General features: G+C 45.2%; 1 protein-coding gene across 2 annotated transcripts in view; it reads left to right on the top strand.

Moving 5' to 3' along the window:
- TRIM72 (tripartite motif containing 72) overlaps positions 1-16,604 on the top strand; it is a 53,809-nt gene that overhangs the window by 9,008 nt on the left and 28,197 nt on the right. For both annotated transcript variants that reach the window (XM_068243772.1, XM_068243771.1), the window contains exon 2: positions 1,702-1,747. The gene's annotated coding sequence lies outside the window, so the exon portion shown is untranslated. The remainder of the gene's footprint in view (positions 1-1,701; positions 1,748-16,604) is intronic.

A 16,604-nucleotide genomic window follows, 5' to 3' on the forward strand; every position in this document is an offset into this window, starting at 1 on the left:
CCTCTCCTAGTCATTGACTGACTCTCCTGGTCCATGTGTTCCTCTCCTAGTCAGTGACTGACTCTCCTGGTCCATGTATTCCTCTCCTAGTCTCTGCCTGACTCTCCTGGTCCATGTATTCCTCTCCTAGTCGTTGAATGACTCTCCTGGTCCATGTATTCCTCTCTTAGTCAGTGACTGACTCTCCTGGTCCATGTGTTCCTCTCCTAGTCTCTGACAGACTCTCCTGGTCCATGTATTCCTCTCCTAGTCGTTGAATGACTCTCCTAGTCCATGTGTTCCTCTCCTAGTCTCTGACAGACTCTCCTGGTCCATGTATTCCTCTCCTAGTCAGTGACTAACTCTCCTGGTCCATGTGTTCCTCTCCTAGTCAGTGACTGACTCTCCTGGTCCATGTGTTCCTCTCCTAGTCTCTGACAGACTCTCCTGGTCCATGTATTCCTCTCCAAGTCGTTGAATGACTCTCCTGGTCCATGTGTTCCTCTCCTAGTCAGTGACGGACTCTCCTGGTCCATGTGTTCCTCTCCTAGTCAGTGACTGACTCCCCTGGTCCATGTGTTCCTCTCCTAGTCAGTGACTGACTCTCCTGGTCCAAGTGTTCCTCTCCTAGTCTCTGACTGACTCTCCTGGTCCATGTATTCCTCTCCTAGTCAGTGACTGACTCTCCTGGTCCATGTGTTTCTCTCCTAGTCAGTGACTGACTCTCCTGGTCCATGTGTTCCTCTCCTAGTCTGTGACTGACTCTCCTGGTCCATGTGTTCCTCTCCTAGTCAGTGACTGACTCTGCTGGTCCATGTGTTCCTCTCTTAGTCAGTGACGGACTCTCCTGGTCCATGTATTCCTCTCCTAGTCAGTGACTGACTCTCCTGGTCCATCTTTTTCTCTCCTAGTCAGTGACTGATTCTCCTGGTCCATGTGTTCCTCTCCTAGTCAGTGAGTGACTCTCCTGGTCCATGTGTTCCTCTCCTAGTCAGTGACTGACTCCCCTGGTCCATGTGTTCCTCTCCTAGTCAGTGACGGACTCTCCTGGTCCATCTTTTTCTCTCCTAGTCAGTGACTGATTTTCCTGGTCCTTGTGTCCCTGTCCTAGTCAGTGACTGACTCTCCTGGTCCATCTTTTTCTCTCCTAGCCAGTGACTGATTTTCCTGGTCCTTGTGTCCCTGTCCTAGTCAGTGACTGACTCTCCTGGTCCATGTGTTCCTCTCCTAGTCAGTGACTGACTCTCCTGGTCCATGTGTTCCTCTCCTAGTCAGTGACTGACTCTCCTGGTCCATGTGTTCCTCTCCTAGTCAGTGAGTGACTCTCCTGGTCCATGTGTTCCTCTCCTAGTCAGTGACTGACTCTCCTGGTCCATGTGTTCCTCTCCTAGTCAGTGACTGACTCTCCTGGTCCATGTGTTCCTCTCCTAGTCAGTGAGTGACTATCCTGGTCCATGTATTCCTCTCCTAGTCTCTGCCTGACTCTCCTGGTCCATGTCTTCCTCTCCTGGTCAGTGATTATCATTTCTGGTAAACGACTGATTCTTCTGGTCATTGTATTTCCTGGTCCATTAGTGTCTCCATAGATCCATGTGTTTTCCCTCCATTCTCACTAGCAATGTGTTCTTTCTGAATGGGTTAACGTATTTATGTTTTCCCCTTGTCCCATAAGCCAGACTATGTCCTCATTCATCTCATCTGTGTATTTCCTTCTCTCTGCAGAGTGTTAGTTCCCCGACTCCTTTGACCACCACCAGACCATCTGCAGGTAAGTCGCCATGTTCAGATGAATTATTAGAAAGTACACAAAAGACCACCCAATGCCTACAAAGCAATGCCAAAGAGGCTTTCATGTATTCAGTGCTGCAATCTGAAATGAGCTCAGGTGGCCTTCACAAATGTCTTTAGTTTGGTTAGAAGATTGCAAGATCATAGCAGGTCAAGTGTATCTCTCCAGCCGAGCTATGCATGTTGCCAGTCCACCTGGAAATGGCAGGCTAGTGAACCTGGTTACCTGTTTGCATCTGGTGGTAAGATCTCGCTACCATAGGGTGCCGCCCCTTTGCCACTTAACTTGGAGAAGTTTTTCTATCTATCTACATTTTCTATCTATCCTTATGTCGTCCTTCACTTCTAAATCTGTATTAAACTTATAATAACTGATAGATTTGCAGAAGATTGATTGGGAGCCTCTTATAATAGCGATAAGTACGCAAATACTTCAACATCCCATCTCCTTTGGTACCCTGGAGTCCACAAGAGATAGAACCAGTACCAGTTCATCCACAAGGAAACTTATGTGTGCCTAAACTGAAAGTAAACTAGCTACAGTGTGTACTAATCTCATCTACTTCCAGTATATACAGTACACGCTGTTACTCTGTGCCTGTACTTGGTACCCTGGAGTCCACAAGAGATAGAACCAGTGCCAGTTCATCCACAAGGAAACTTATGTGTGCCTAAACTGAAAGTAAACTAGCTACAGTGTGTACTAATCTCATCTACTTCCAGTATATACAGTATACGCTGTTACTCTGTGCCTGTACTCAGGGGCGTAACAATAGACCCTGCAAGGGGGGTCCAGAAGCGGCAGGGGGCCCCATGGGGGGAGAAGTTTCTTTTTCCTGTCCTGAGAGATTGACAACTAAGGGCACAAAGAGAAAAAACTTTCTGCACAATTGTTCTAATGAAGCATCTGTTCAGGAACTGATAAGGAATCATACAGCATTTGGAAAACAAAGATTTGTAGACAGTCACTATTCAGTGTTCAGCAGGGTCTTGTGTATATCACTGCCCCCAGCCTCTACACGCCCTCCCCAAGTGCCATGTACTGTAGTGATGCTGAAATAAGAAGCTGAGGCTGGGAGCAGATCAGATGAGGACAGAGTGAGTGTAATAAGCTGAGGCTGGTAGAACACTCCTCTGTCTGTTTTCTGTATGCGTTTTCAGCACTCCATGTGTGTCTGTATGTGTGATATGCACGTTTTATCACATAAGCGAATGTAATTGGTAGAGGAAATTCCTGAACTTCACTGCTGTCAGATTTTATCTGCATGGGGAAAACACATTCAAGTGTGCACTAGCCAACTCAATAACATTGATTCTCAGTCTACCTGTGTAGAAAGCGAGGGGGGCATCCAAAGTTTCGTAGGGGTTCCCAGTGATTTCTAGTTACGCCCCTGCCTGTACTGATAGTAAACTAGCTGCAGTGTGTGCTGATCCCTGCTACTTCCAGTATGTACAGTATAAGCTGTTACTCTGTGCCTGTACTGATAGTAAACTAGCTGCAGTGTGTGCTGATCCCTGCTACCTTCAGTATGTACAGTATAAGCTGTTACTCTGTGCTGATAGTGAACTAGCTGCAGTGTGTGCTAATCTCTGCTACCCCAGTATGTACATTATAAGATGTGCCTGTGCCTGTACTGATAAGCTGTTACTCTGTGCCTGTACTGATAGTAAACTAGCTGCAGTGTGTGCTGATCCCTGCCACCTCCAGTGTGCCCATTATGCGCTGTTACTGTGTCTATACTGATATGAAATTTCATGCAGTGTGTGCTGTTGATCCTTGTTGCTCCTATCTGCTCTTTAGCGCACACTGTGTATGGAGGACAGCACTACTGATGAGTCCTTTCTAAACAGTGACATGCCAGTATCTAAAAACAGGGCTAAAATCAGTCATGGGAATGTGCTGCATTATTGAGCGTTACTATAATTACGCATGTGAAATTTGCTATTACGGCACGAAATTATGGTAGCGTAATTGCCATTAAAATCGTAATTGATAATACCGTAAGCGTAATTTTCAACGCATAATTTCGCGTTTCGTTCATAACGTAATTTCACGTACAACTATACCGTAATTTTACGTTAAACCATAACGTAATTTCGCGAATTTCGTAATTACTTGTTAGCTATAAAAAGAAATACATTTTAATTTTGAAAATGAAAGTAATTTCGTTTATAATAGTAATTACTAGACACAGGAAAGTGTCTGGGTATTGGAGATTGTCCAATCATTCCCCTATGAGATTGCTCAACTTCCTGTTGTTTTTGTTCGCATTAGCCAATCAGAAGCGAATCAGCGGTAGTCAGACGAACGCTAACAAATTTTCGCATATGAACGCTTTTTCGCGTTAAATAATGTAAAAACGAATCATGCGCAGTTCAAGGGTGTATTGACAAGAATGTTTCTACGCATGGAGCAAGCTTTTTCGCAATAATTACACTGTGATCAATGAGAGTAATATGAACTATCGCGAAATTACGTTACGTAACTACACTTACAAACGTTTGCATGCAAGGCAAACGTAATTTCGCGATACCCACCGTAACGCGAAAACTACGCGAAAATTAACGCTTACAGTAATATGAACTATCGCGAAATTACGTTATGTAACTACGCTTACAAACGGCTGCATGCAAGGCAAACGTAATTTCGCGATACCCACTGTAATGCGAAAGCTACGCGAAAATTACGCTTATGCGGAATTTCGCGAAGTCCTTCTTCATTACGATTATGTACTTACGGCCATAATCGTACTTACACTAATAACGCAAAATTTCGCGAAACCGTAATTAAGTCATTACGCTCATCTCTAACTATCTATGCACACTGTTGCTTTATCATACAGTCTTGTGTCATCTATCGGTGGGTCTATAAAGTATAACAGAATCTGTGGTGATCAAGACACAGCAAATGCTAAAATCCAAGTCAGACGGATAATTGCTGTGGCTATTAAAGAGGAGCTGTAACCCAGGACTGAGCTTCATCTGAATCAGAAGCTGATACCCCCTTTTCCATGGAAAAGATTGACCTTTTCTTGAATAGATTATTAGAGTGGTCTGTATGTCCAATATTGTGGTGAAACCCCTCCCGTAGTGTGATGTCAGCACCTAGGTCCTTACAGTTTCCTGTCTGTGAGCCTTGTTGCATTGTGGGAAATAACGGCTGTTTCCAGCTGCCAAGCAACCAGTATCTCCCTCTATGCATATGTATATCTATAAAAAAAAAAAACCTTTTAGACTATCGCAATCTGGGCCGGATTTACCATTAGGCATATAGGCACATGCCTACAGGCGCCTGGTGGTGGAAAGGCTGCTCACTCCCCTCCCTAAATGCCTCCATCCTTCCCTATGCAGAGTCCTGATGAGTGTAGATGACAGGTTACTCACCCAGCTTGCAGCATTCCACTGATGAGATCTCCCTTCAGTCAGGGGCACCTCTAGCTACCTAATACTGATGTTCTTCCAGCTACCTAATACTTGGAGTAATCTCTACCTACTTAAAGAGTAACTGTTAGGCAAAAAAAAGCTAATTTAAACCTCTATTCCCTTGTGTTAAACAGTTTGGAAGGAAGCCAAAAAGGCAATACTGAAGTTAAAAAGCTATCTTACTTTTATGTTGGCTGAATAGCAATCCTCTTTATCCCCAGGCTGCTAAGGAGGCCGCATAACAGAAGGTGCAGAGCATGCTGGGAGGGGGGCCCCGTTAGACCAGAGACTGGTGGGAGTGTCTGAGGGCTGGGACTTGGGAGGGCTAAAGAATCATCAATCAGGAAGCAGGGTAAGGGAGGATATGACATCACAATTGGCTTCAGACAAGACAGTCAAAGATGGAACCTGCCATGAGCTGTCAGGAGCATCAATCTCTGTATATACTATATAAAAATTCTGTGAAATCCAAACGTGGACAGTGAAATGCATATGTAATGTAAGTACAGACAATATTTAGCTACTGATATATGTGTTTTTTTTTCTCTGAGACCCTATACCTAACAGCTCCTCTTTAATTTTGAGTGTACTTCCGGCTACCTAATACTTAGGGGCATATGCAGCTACCTACGCCGGGCAGGATAAATAAGGGAGAAGTGACCGCTGGGCCAGCCGACACACTTCCATACACGTTTGGCGGGGGGTTTGTAGCTTTATGGAGGGTGGAGTCTGTGATGTAAATCCGGGCCGATTGCAATGTTGAGGGATGTGATTATAGATAATGGCACTTTGTGCTGTTTTTTTTTCTTTCTTTTCTGCCAACAGTAAAGATTATAGGAGGTTGAAACGTTTTGAAGAAAGGCTAAAACCTGAAACAGCGGCCTGTCGCTGTACAGCCACTGATTTTATTTGATGTCTCAATAAAAGAGCTTTTCTACTTTTGGAAGCGCCAGCTTCCAACACTTTCTGTGCTAGCAGTAAAGATGATGACCTGCTGGCTGATTGTGAATCAAACAATATAAACCAATTATATGGCGATTATATCAACCATTTCTTGATCTCTTTTCTATTGTTTAACTTCTCACTGTGCAGTGAATTGATTCATTTTTTCCCCTTTTTGATGAAGTTCTTGTTTAAGTTGTTCTGAGACTGAGTCTTTGGTGAAGTTACAGATAATCGAGGCTCTCCTCTGAGAATTGCTCCTGGGCCAGTGTTAGCAGCAGAGAGCTCGCCTCGTTCCAGCTATTCGCCTCTCTCATAGCCTTACCCTCTGTGGCATGCGGCTGGCTTTTACTGTTCTGCTAATTATAGAAATAGCCCCTCCCCACATTCCGCTGACATGCAGCCTTCAAAGTCCTCATATCTCTACAGTTATGGCTGATAATGTGCAGAGCTGGCTGCTAGAAGAGGAACAGACTGCAGAGACTCCACTCACCGCTAATGCACAAACAATATACCGTCACTGCTTAAAGAGGAACTCCAGTGAAAATAATGTAATAAAAAAAGTGCTTCATTATTACAATAATTATGTATAAATGATTTAGTAAGTGTTTGCCTATTGTAAAATCTTTTAAATCCCTGATTTACATTCTGACATTTATTACATGGTGACATTTTTACTGTTGGCAGGTGATGTAGCTGCTGCATGCTTTTTTGGCAGTTGGAAACAGCTGTAAACAGCTATCTCCCACAATGCAACAAGGTTCACAGACAGGAAACTGCTAGGAGTACCACGGTCCTCAGAGTTTCTTGTGGGAGGAGTTTCACCACAATATCAGCCATACAGCGCCCCCTGATGGTCTGTTTGTGAAAAGGAAAAGATTTCTCATGTAAAAGGGGGTATCAGCTATTGATTGGTATCAAGTTCAATTCTTGGTCAGAGTTTCGCTTTAACGTGGAGCTGAACTCTTGCACAGGGCAGAAGGAAAACAGAGAGTAATGCACCCTGTATGTATTTACAGAGTTTAGCCTGTCTTATCGCCCCTCATCTGTGACTAAGCACAAGTGTAATTTTATCTCTCAGCTGTGTCCGCTCAGGAATCTCCTCTGCCGTGGCAGAGCTGCTATTTGATAAACACAGGATGTTAACCCTATGTCTGCTCCCATGAAAGCAGGAAGTAGACACATTGCAGATTTTTTGCAGGATTTGCATCTGTTGTAATAAAGAAATGTTTTTCTTTAAAGGTTATTAGGCTGCTGCTTATCGTTTAGAGCAGAGAGGAAGTTCTAAATTCAGGTCCCCTTTAACACACTTAAATTGAGAAGGATATGGAGGCTGACATTTTGATTATTTCCTTCTAAACAATGCAGATTGCCTGGCTGTCCGCCTCATCTTGATGCTAATACTTTTAGGGCCACATCCAAGTCAGATGGGGAAATGCTGCCTATTCAGTCGATAGTCTCGCTGTCCCAAGTCGCATGGCGGTGCAGTTTACTGCAGCACACATCCAAATCCCTATAGCCACTCACAGCACGGCTACAGCAATTAGTTTGTGGCTTCTGTTTCTGAATCGGATGTGGTGCCTCAGTAGAGATGTGCCCTTAGCCATAGACCCTGAACAACAGCGGCGTTGCTGGCCCCAAAGATCAGTGGCACGTGCCACGGATCTATTCTAGGGTGCCCTGGATGTCCCCATGCTATGAGGGGACTGCCAGACTACCTGGCGCCTGGCGGCAGGCCAACCCGCCCAGCAGAAAGCCAGATCAGCCAGCACAGAAGCCAGCTAATAGTACGTACACACTTGTCACTATGGTCGTTTGAAACAGCAGCTTAACGTTCGGTCTGCCGACAATTGGGTAAAGAACTTTACCAAACGATCATTAAGGACAACGACGAACGAACCGTATCGGCACGATGAGAAAATCCAACAGGACAGATCATATCGAGCGACAATTTTTACAAAACCATAGTGTGTACAGTTATCTGCCGAGAACGATCGTTACAAGGGTCAATGCGCCTGCATTGCATTCTGCCCAGCTTCTGTACTTTCCGTACTACTAGCGCGACCCGTAAAGATTGTTACATTATACATTTCAAATGAACTTTGTTTTCAAGTTAAGTATCATATATTTTTATCTATTGGAACTCCATGTTGTTGTTTTTTTTTTTTATTTTATATAAAAAATGTACGCAACATTTCCCTCTGATCGTTCTTTTCTGCGAGAACGATCATTAAAATGCGTATGATGATCGCTGCATCCCATCGTTGCATTCCAATCATTCCAGTATTGTTCGTCTGGTAACTATCGTTCCTTGCAAACAATCGTTATCGCAAGTGTGTACGTAGCATAACTCTTCCTAGTTATGTTTAACCACCCTGGCGTTCTGATAAGATCGCCAGGGAGGCTGCGGGAGGGTTTTTTTTAATAAAAAAAAAACTATTTCATGCAGCCAACTGAAAGTTGGCTGCATGAAAGCCCACTAGAGGGCGCTCCGGAGGCGTTCTTCCGATCGCCTCCGGCGCCCAGAATAAACAAGGAAGGCCGCAATGAGCGGCCTTCCTTGTTTTGCTTAGATCGTCGCCATAGCGACGAGCGGAGTGACGTCATCGACGTCAGCCGACGTCCTGACGTCAGCCGCCTCCGATCCAGCCCTTAGCGCTGGCCGGAACTTTTTGTTCCGGCTACGCTGGGCTCAGGCGGCTGGGGGGACCCTCTTTCGCCGCTGCTCGCGGCGGATCGCCGCAGAGCGGCGGCGATCGGGCAGCACACGCGGCTGGCAAAGTGCCGGCTGCGTGTGCTGCTTTTTATTTGAAGCAAATCGGCCCAGCAGGGCCTGAGCGGCAGCCTCCGGCGGTGATGGACGAGCTGAGCTCGTCCATACCGCCAGGCTGGTTAACAATGTCTATTTATGTAGTAAGCTGCATTTTCTCTTCTATTAATGGAAAAGGGGGGCTTCATGCAACGTTTTTCTGGGCAGGCGTACTTACACCACTGTTAATTTCATGTAGATTTGGCTACTAGCTTCACCCATGACCACACCCATATTTTGGTGCATGGCCACACCCATTTCTCTTAGGATCCTAACAACACCCTTGCTGAATAAGCATGCAGATCAGGTGCACTGACTCAAGTCAGACTGGATTACCTGCATGCTGGTTTCAGGTGTGTGATTCAGACACTACTGCAGCCAAATAAATCAGCAGGGCCTCCAGGACACTGGTATTGTTCAACAGGAAGTACAGTGGGTTGCAAAAGTATTCGGCCCCCTTGAAGTTTTCCACATTTTGTCACATTACTGCCACAAACATGCATCAATTTTATTGGAATTCCATGTGAAAGACCAATACAAAGTGGTGTACATGTGAGAAGTGGATCGAAAATCATACATCATTCCAAACATTGTTTACAATTCAATAACTGCAAAGTGGGGTGTGCGTAATTATTCGGCCCCCTGAGTCAATACTTTGTAGAACCACCTTTTGCTGCAATTACAGCTGCCAGTCTTTTAGGGTATGTCTCTACCAGCTTTGCACATCTAGAGACTGAAATCCTTGCCCATTCTTCTTTGCAAAACAGCTCCAGCTCAGTCAGATTAGATGGACAGCATTTGTGAACAGCAGTTTTCAGATCTTGCCACAGATTCTCGATTGGATCTAGATCTGGATTTTGACTGGGCCATTCTAACACATAGATATGTTTTGTTTTAAACCATTCCATTGTTGCCCTGGCTTTATGTTTAGGGTCATTGTCCTGCTGGAAGGTGAACCTCCGCCCCAGTATCAAGTCTTTTGCAGACTCCAAGAGGTTTTTTTCCAAATTTGCCCTGTATTTGGCTCCATCCATCTTCCCATCAACTCTGATTAGCTTCCCTGTCCCTGCTGAAGAGATGCACCCCCAGAGCATGATGCTGCCACCACCATATTTGACAGTGGGGATGGTGTGTTCAGAGTGATGTGCAGTGTTAGTTTTCCGCCACTCATGGCGTTTTGCATTTTGGCCAAAAAGTTCAATTTTGGTCTCATCTGACCAGAGCACCTTATTCCACATGGTTGCTGTGTCCCCCACATGGCTTGTGGCAAACTGCAAACGGGACTTCTTATGCTTTCTGTTAACAATGCCTTTCTTCTTGCCACTCTTCCATAAAGGACAACTTTGTACAGTGCATGACTAATTGTTGTCCTATGGACAGAGTCTCCCACCTGAGCTGTAGATCTCTGCAGCTGGTCCAGAGTCACCATGGGCCTCTTGATTGCATTTCTGATCAGCGCTCTCCTTGTTCGGCCTGTGAGTTTAGGTGGACGGCCTTGTCTTGGTAGGTTTGGAGTTGTGCCATACTCCTTCCATTTCGGAATGATCGCTTGAACAGTGCTCCGTGGGATGTTCAAGGCTTTGGAAATCTTTTTGTAGCCTAAGCCTGCTTTACATTTCTCAATAACTTTATCCCTGACCTGTCTTGTTTGTTCTTTGGACTTCATGGTGTTGTTGCTCCCAATATTCTCTTAGACAACCTCTGAGGCCTTCACAGAGCAGCTGTATTTGTACTGACATTAGATTACACACAGGTGTACTCTATTTAGTCATTAGCACTCATCAGGCAATGTCTATGGGCAACTGACTGCACTCAGATCAAAGGGGGCTGAATAATTATGCACACACCACTTTGCAGTTATTTATTTGTAAAAAAATGTTTGGGATCATGTATGCTTTTTGTTCCACTTCTTATGTGTACACCACTTTGTATTGGTCTTTCATCTAACAAACGATCAATATTTCCATAAGAGAGAAACCGTTTGCAGCATGAAGTGTATGCCACGGCACATATGTATAGGCAGCATGAGTAAATCGGTACTTGCACATAAGGGTGCATACACACATCCAATTATGCTTGGGCAATTTTACCACCTCCTTTGGCCCTAGCATGAGGGCAGAAGGTTTTGAATACTTTGAGCAAATTGATTAGGTAATCTCTCATACCACATGAGAGATGTAAAATTGGGAGATAATTGGCCAATCCAATTTGGATGTGTGTATGCAACTTAAGCAGCTATCCTATCTTTTTTTCATTACAGCAGCTCAGCCAGAGGCGTCGCTAGCGCCAAAGATCAGTGGCACGTGCCCCGGATCTATTCTGGGGCAACCCATTTAGAATCAATACGGGTACCCGGACCCAACCCACATTCCTGGTTACCTGTGGGTACCCGACACGATGTTAGCCTCTAGTTGAGAGCACCTTGTATCAGACAGCTGATTGGACGCATGGGCTATGTAGTTCATCAGCTGAGAACCTGCTGAGTGTTCTGTGCCAAATATTTACACTTCTAGACAAGTGCCTAATCTTCAACCTTGTGTGTCCTTGGTGTCACCCTGCCAGTGTAAATGGTTCAACCTCATCTATGGTGGCCACAAAGGATCCAATCTATTTCATCCAATCTTACCATTTCTGTGTAAAACAAGGAAACGCCTTAAAAAGACTCTGTACAAAAAAAACACCCCTGGGAGTAGTCACCTCGGGAGGGGGAAGCCTCTGGATACTGTTGAGGCTTCCCCCGTCCTCCTGTGTCCCACGGCGGTCTCGCTGCAGCCCACTGGATGCCCAGCCAACAATTTGTCAGGCTGTGCAATATGTACCTTTCCCTGTCCCAGCGGGGGCGCTGTTGCGGCTCTCGGCTCAGAAATAGGTGGAAATAACCGATCTCTGTTGGGTCCGCTCTACTGCGCAGGAGACTGGCGCCTGCGCAGTAGAGCGGCCCGACAGCGATCGGCTATTTCCGCCTATTTCGGAGCCGAGAGCCGATACTGCGCCTGCGCTGGGAGCCAGGAAGGTAAATATTTACCTCCCCGCTGTTCGGGGAGCTCTATCGCTGCCGCCGTGGGACGGGGGAAACCTCAATAGGATCCGGAGGCTTCCCCCTCCTGAGGTGAGTACCACCCAGGGGCATTTTTTGTTAATACAGATCATCTTTAATTATCCATTTAATATATTCACTCAGTTTACTCTTCTAAGTTCTACTATTATTATTTTATTATTATTATTTAGTATTTATATAGCGCCAGGGCCGGATTTCTGGCAAGGCCCCATAGGCCATGGCCTAGGGCACCAGAAATTTAGGGGCGGCTCAGTGAGGGGCAGTAAAGCTGTTCTATGTAGCCATCTCTATCTACAAAGACAGCTTTAACCTTTGAACTCTCTGTCCTGTACTTGTGTCATCCCTGCAAGTCCTGTAAGCTCTGTCCTGCAGGTACACATCAGCCTAACTTACATGGAGACACAATAAGTCCATCATTAACAAGATGGCAAACATAACATAAAAGTTCTTAAGGAAAACATAACTAATAATCTATACACGTATTACTAAAATAGTTATTGTCTGTGACACCAATGATGGAAAGTAAGTTGAATTCTCATTGGGGCACACAGAGATAACAACCATACAGATGATATAGTTGGCCTTGGGCGGTAAAAAGTACAAATCCGGCCCTGTATAGCGCCGACATCTTCCGCAGCGCTGTACAGAGTATATTGTCTTGTCACTAACTGTCCCTCTAAAGGGGCTCATAATCTAGTCCCTACCATAGTCCTATGTCTATGTATGTATCATGTAGTGCGTGTATCGCAGTCTAGGGCCAATTTAAGGAGGAAGCCAATTAACTTGTCTGTATGTTTTTGGGATGTGGGAAGAAAACTGAGTGCCCGGAGGAAACCCACACAGACACAGGGAGAACATACAAACTCCTTGAAGATGTTGACCTGGCTGGGATTTAAACCGGGGACCCAGCGCTGCAAGGCAAGAGTGCTAACCACTACACCACTGTGCTTCCCATACTACATAAGTCTAGTAAGATTGGATGAAAAAGATTAGATCATTAGTGGCCACCTATAGATGGATCAATCTGCTCTCTGTTCTAAAGGTGGCCACTAACGATACAATTTGCCAAACGATTGTTGACAAACGATTATTCATATGAATGAACCGAAATGAGTTGGGACCACTAACAGACAACAATCTGAAGGGATTGGCAAGGAGATTTTCATCTGTTCCCAAATGATAATTTCTGATCATTCATACGAATAATCATTTGTAAACGAGCGTTCGACATATTGTATCTTTAGTGGCCACCTTTACGATCCCCTCCTTGATTTCTGCATGAACAAACTTCATATAGCCACCTGCTGTATGGGAGCTAGCACTAGAGGGCAGCACTGCACCCCAAGCACCAAGGAAGAAGAAAAACGTCATCTGGAAGGGGGAGGAGGAAACACCCTCTACTATACTATGGATTTGTATGGATACAGGGGTGTAACTAGAAGGGAGCAGCACCTGCAATTGCAGGGGAGGCCCAGAGCTGTGGGGGTCCATCTACTAACCTTCCCTTCCTCTGATACAGAGGACTATACTTCACATCAGGTACAGTGACCAGGTTTTTCTTGGCTCAACCTGGGATGGAGGGGGGGGGTGCTAGTGGCCAAAAATGGGCGTATCCGTAACCACGGTGGAAAAATGGGCATGTCCGTGACATGTTGTGGGCGGAGCGTACTGTAATGTAACTCTGAGGCAGTGGGCCAGAGTTTCCTCCCAAAACATAGATAGGCAATGTGACCCTAAAGGTAATTAGGCAATGTTCCCCAAACACACAAGAAAGCCGTGTTCCCACAGTGATGTGGCGAAATGGGAGATTTGCATCATGGATGTCAGTCCATGACATGACTATGTACTCTGTAAAGTGCTGCAGAAGATGCAAGTGCTACATAAATACATAACAATGATATGGCAGGACAATAGACTATGACTATGGATTAGATTGTGAGCTCCGCAAAGGACATGACTACATTCTCTGTAAAGTGCTGCCTTAGATGCCAGTGCTATAGAAATGTTATTGTATTGTATTGTATTAATACATCATAATAATATGGTAGGTCTTTAGACTATGACTATGGTGGGATTAGATTGTCTATGAAATCTGCAGAAACTGCTGATCAGTGTTGCCTGCGAATTTTCGCCCAAGTCATTTTCACATCGAAAATCCCGTTTTCGAATTCGGCGAATTTTCACGAAAATCTTCAGAAATATTTGCGTTTTCGACCAGCATCAAAATTAAAGTATGCGGACGCTTATGCCCCTATGCGGAAAAATGTCCGCAATAATCCGCAAGAAACGTCGCTAAATGCGGACGCTTATGCTCTTATGCGGAAAAATGTCTGCAATAATCCGCTAATACATGCGTGACAATGCTTCGCATAGCGGTACTACGACTACGCGGTTATACGTATGCGATGAACTACGAATGTAGCGCAAAAATAACGGGCATTTGGCGAAAATTAACGTGAAGATATTCGCTCGAAAATTTGCATGTCGAAACCAAATTTGGCGCAAAGAATTTTTGCATTTTCGCTCATCAATACTGCTGATGCTACAGTATAGCATACCATTTAATAATCATGAGCCCCCAAAATGCCAAATACTGCAACAATAACCCCAAAGTAGAAAATGTAGTCTCATTAAACAATAACTGCAGCAACCGTTACCTCTGATACATGAAATGCAACTACCGTTACCTCTGACAAATGCAATGCAACTACCGTTACCTCTGATACATGAAATGCAACTACCGTTACCTCTGACAAATGCAATGCAACTACCGTTACCTCTGATACATGAAATGCAACTACCGTTACCTCTGGCACATGAAATGCAGCAGAAATCGATTACTCCGACTCCGCAAACTGTAAATGAGGCAAACATTACCTCAAACGGCCACAGAGTGCCACGGCTGGGACACCAAGAGTGGGACATAACCTGGGACACATTGCAGTCTGGGACAGGGGGCCCTGAACCTGGGACGTGTTTTGTGGCTACGCTTGTTATGGGTGTGAAGATCATGATGGCCACACTTGTTTTATGGCCCTTGTGAGATGGGCCCTAAGGTCAAAGAGCACTAAAGGGAGGCAAGGGAAGGCGTGTGACCATTGGGGGCCCAATCAAAGTTTCGCTTGAGGACCCCATGAATTGTAGTTACATCACTGTATGGATAAGGGGATGGTGACAGTTGAAGGGGTAATGTTGAACTAATCACAGCTTGCCCTACTGTGTGATGCCTTTATTTGAGTTAGTGCAGATTGCTGGGGTGTATCCGGGCAAATATAGCGCCTATGGCAAAAACTGGAATCACACCCTCCCAGCATAGGTAATGAGACGAGTATCCCCCTTCCCATATACTGTAAATAACACCTCCCCTCCAGTATAGGTTGCCTCCTCAAGTATAAGTAGCCAGAAGTAGCACCCTAGTATAGGTAGCCCCCAGTCTAGGATGCCCTTCCAGTATATGGGATTAGATGTCTCCCCAGTATAAGCAGCCTTCTTTAGCATAAGTGGTGAGAGGTGTCCCCTGGTACAAGCAGAGCAGCCCCCCAATATACTGTAGGTAATGATAGGTAGTTAAAGTCATCCCCCCGCCCCAGTATAATTGTCCCCCCCCCCCTCCCCAGTATAGGTAGTGAGAGATGTCCTTCAGCATAACAGCAGGTACAAATACCCGAGAGGCTCAGTATAGTGGTGGAGCACAAGGGAGGAGGGGCCAGCTATGGTGCCCATGGTACGAGCCATGCCTGCACCCCTCTAGATACGCCTCTGGCTGATTGCCATTGCGCTTAAAGTAGCCATGCACAGTTCAAGGAGAGGAAAGGGGTTAATTAATAGATTCATTTATTTTTTGTTTAATTTAATGTATGTAGGTGTCTTTTTACTTTTTGGCCACTAGGTGCTCCCCCCCTTAATTTCTGTGTACTGTGAGCAGTACACAGGAAGTAATATGCATGTGTGTGTTTACTTTCATTTTGTCCACCGGCATCCCACTGATGTCGGTAATCATTGTTCACAGGCACTTTGATCTGTGAATGGGTACATGTGCTCCTATTCACAGATCATTGCACTAACAGGTGGTGACGGGGGCGCGCAAGAGCACTCGTGGCGAGGTACGTATATCTACTCCCTTGGAGCTAAGATGAAGTCTCAAGGGGTGTAGATATACTGTGAGCACTGTGACAGCTAGTTACATTTAGAATGGACAGCTGTTTTCCAGTGGGCCTATTCACACGTATATGTTTTCACTATCGCCAGGTTTGTCCTTTACGTTTGTAGCATGAACAGAGCCAAAAGGTGGGCATTAACGATTAAATCCCATGACCATTGTTGGTCGCTGTGGTAATCGATCAAAAACAATCAGTCATGCCCATTAACAGCCAAATTCCCACTTACCAATTCGATCAGATTAACGGAGCTTGGTAAGTGGGATTTGTTGCAAGCACTATGTAGTGGAACAGGGCATAGGTGAACCACTGTCAGCTTGGGGGGAAATCTGGGGGGGGGGCTGTCAACCACTCTGGGCCCTGGGGGGACAATACTATCCTGGGTGAGAATTAATATGGCCAACTAATACTGCATTCAGGTAGGTACAGACTGATGCTTGCCACATTA

This window comes from Hyperolius riggenbachi, chromosome 7, assembly GCF_040937935.1.
Source record: "Hyperolius riggenbachi isolate aHypRig1 chromosome 7, aHypRig1.pri, whole genome shotgun sequence".
NCBI classification, from domain to species: Eukaryota; Metazoa; Chordata; class Amphibia; order Anura; family Hyperoliidae; genus Hyperolius; species Hyperolius riggenbachi.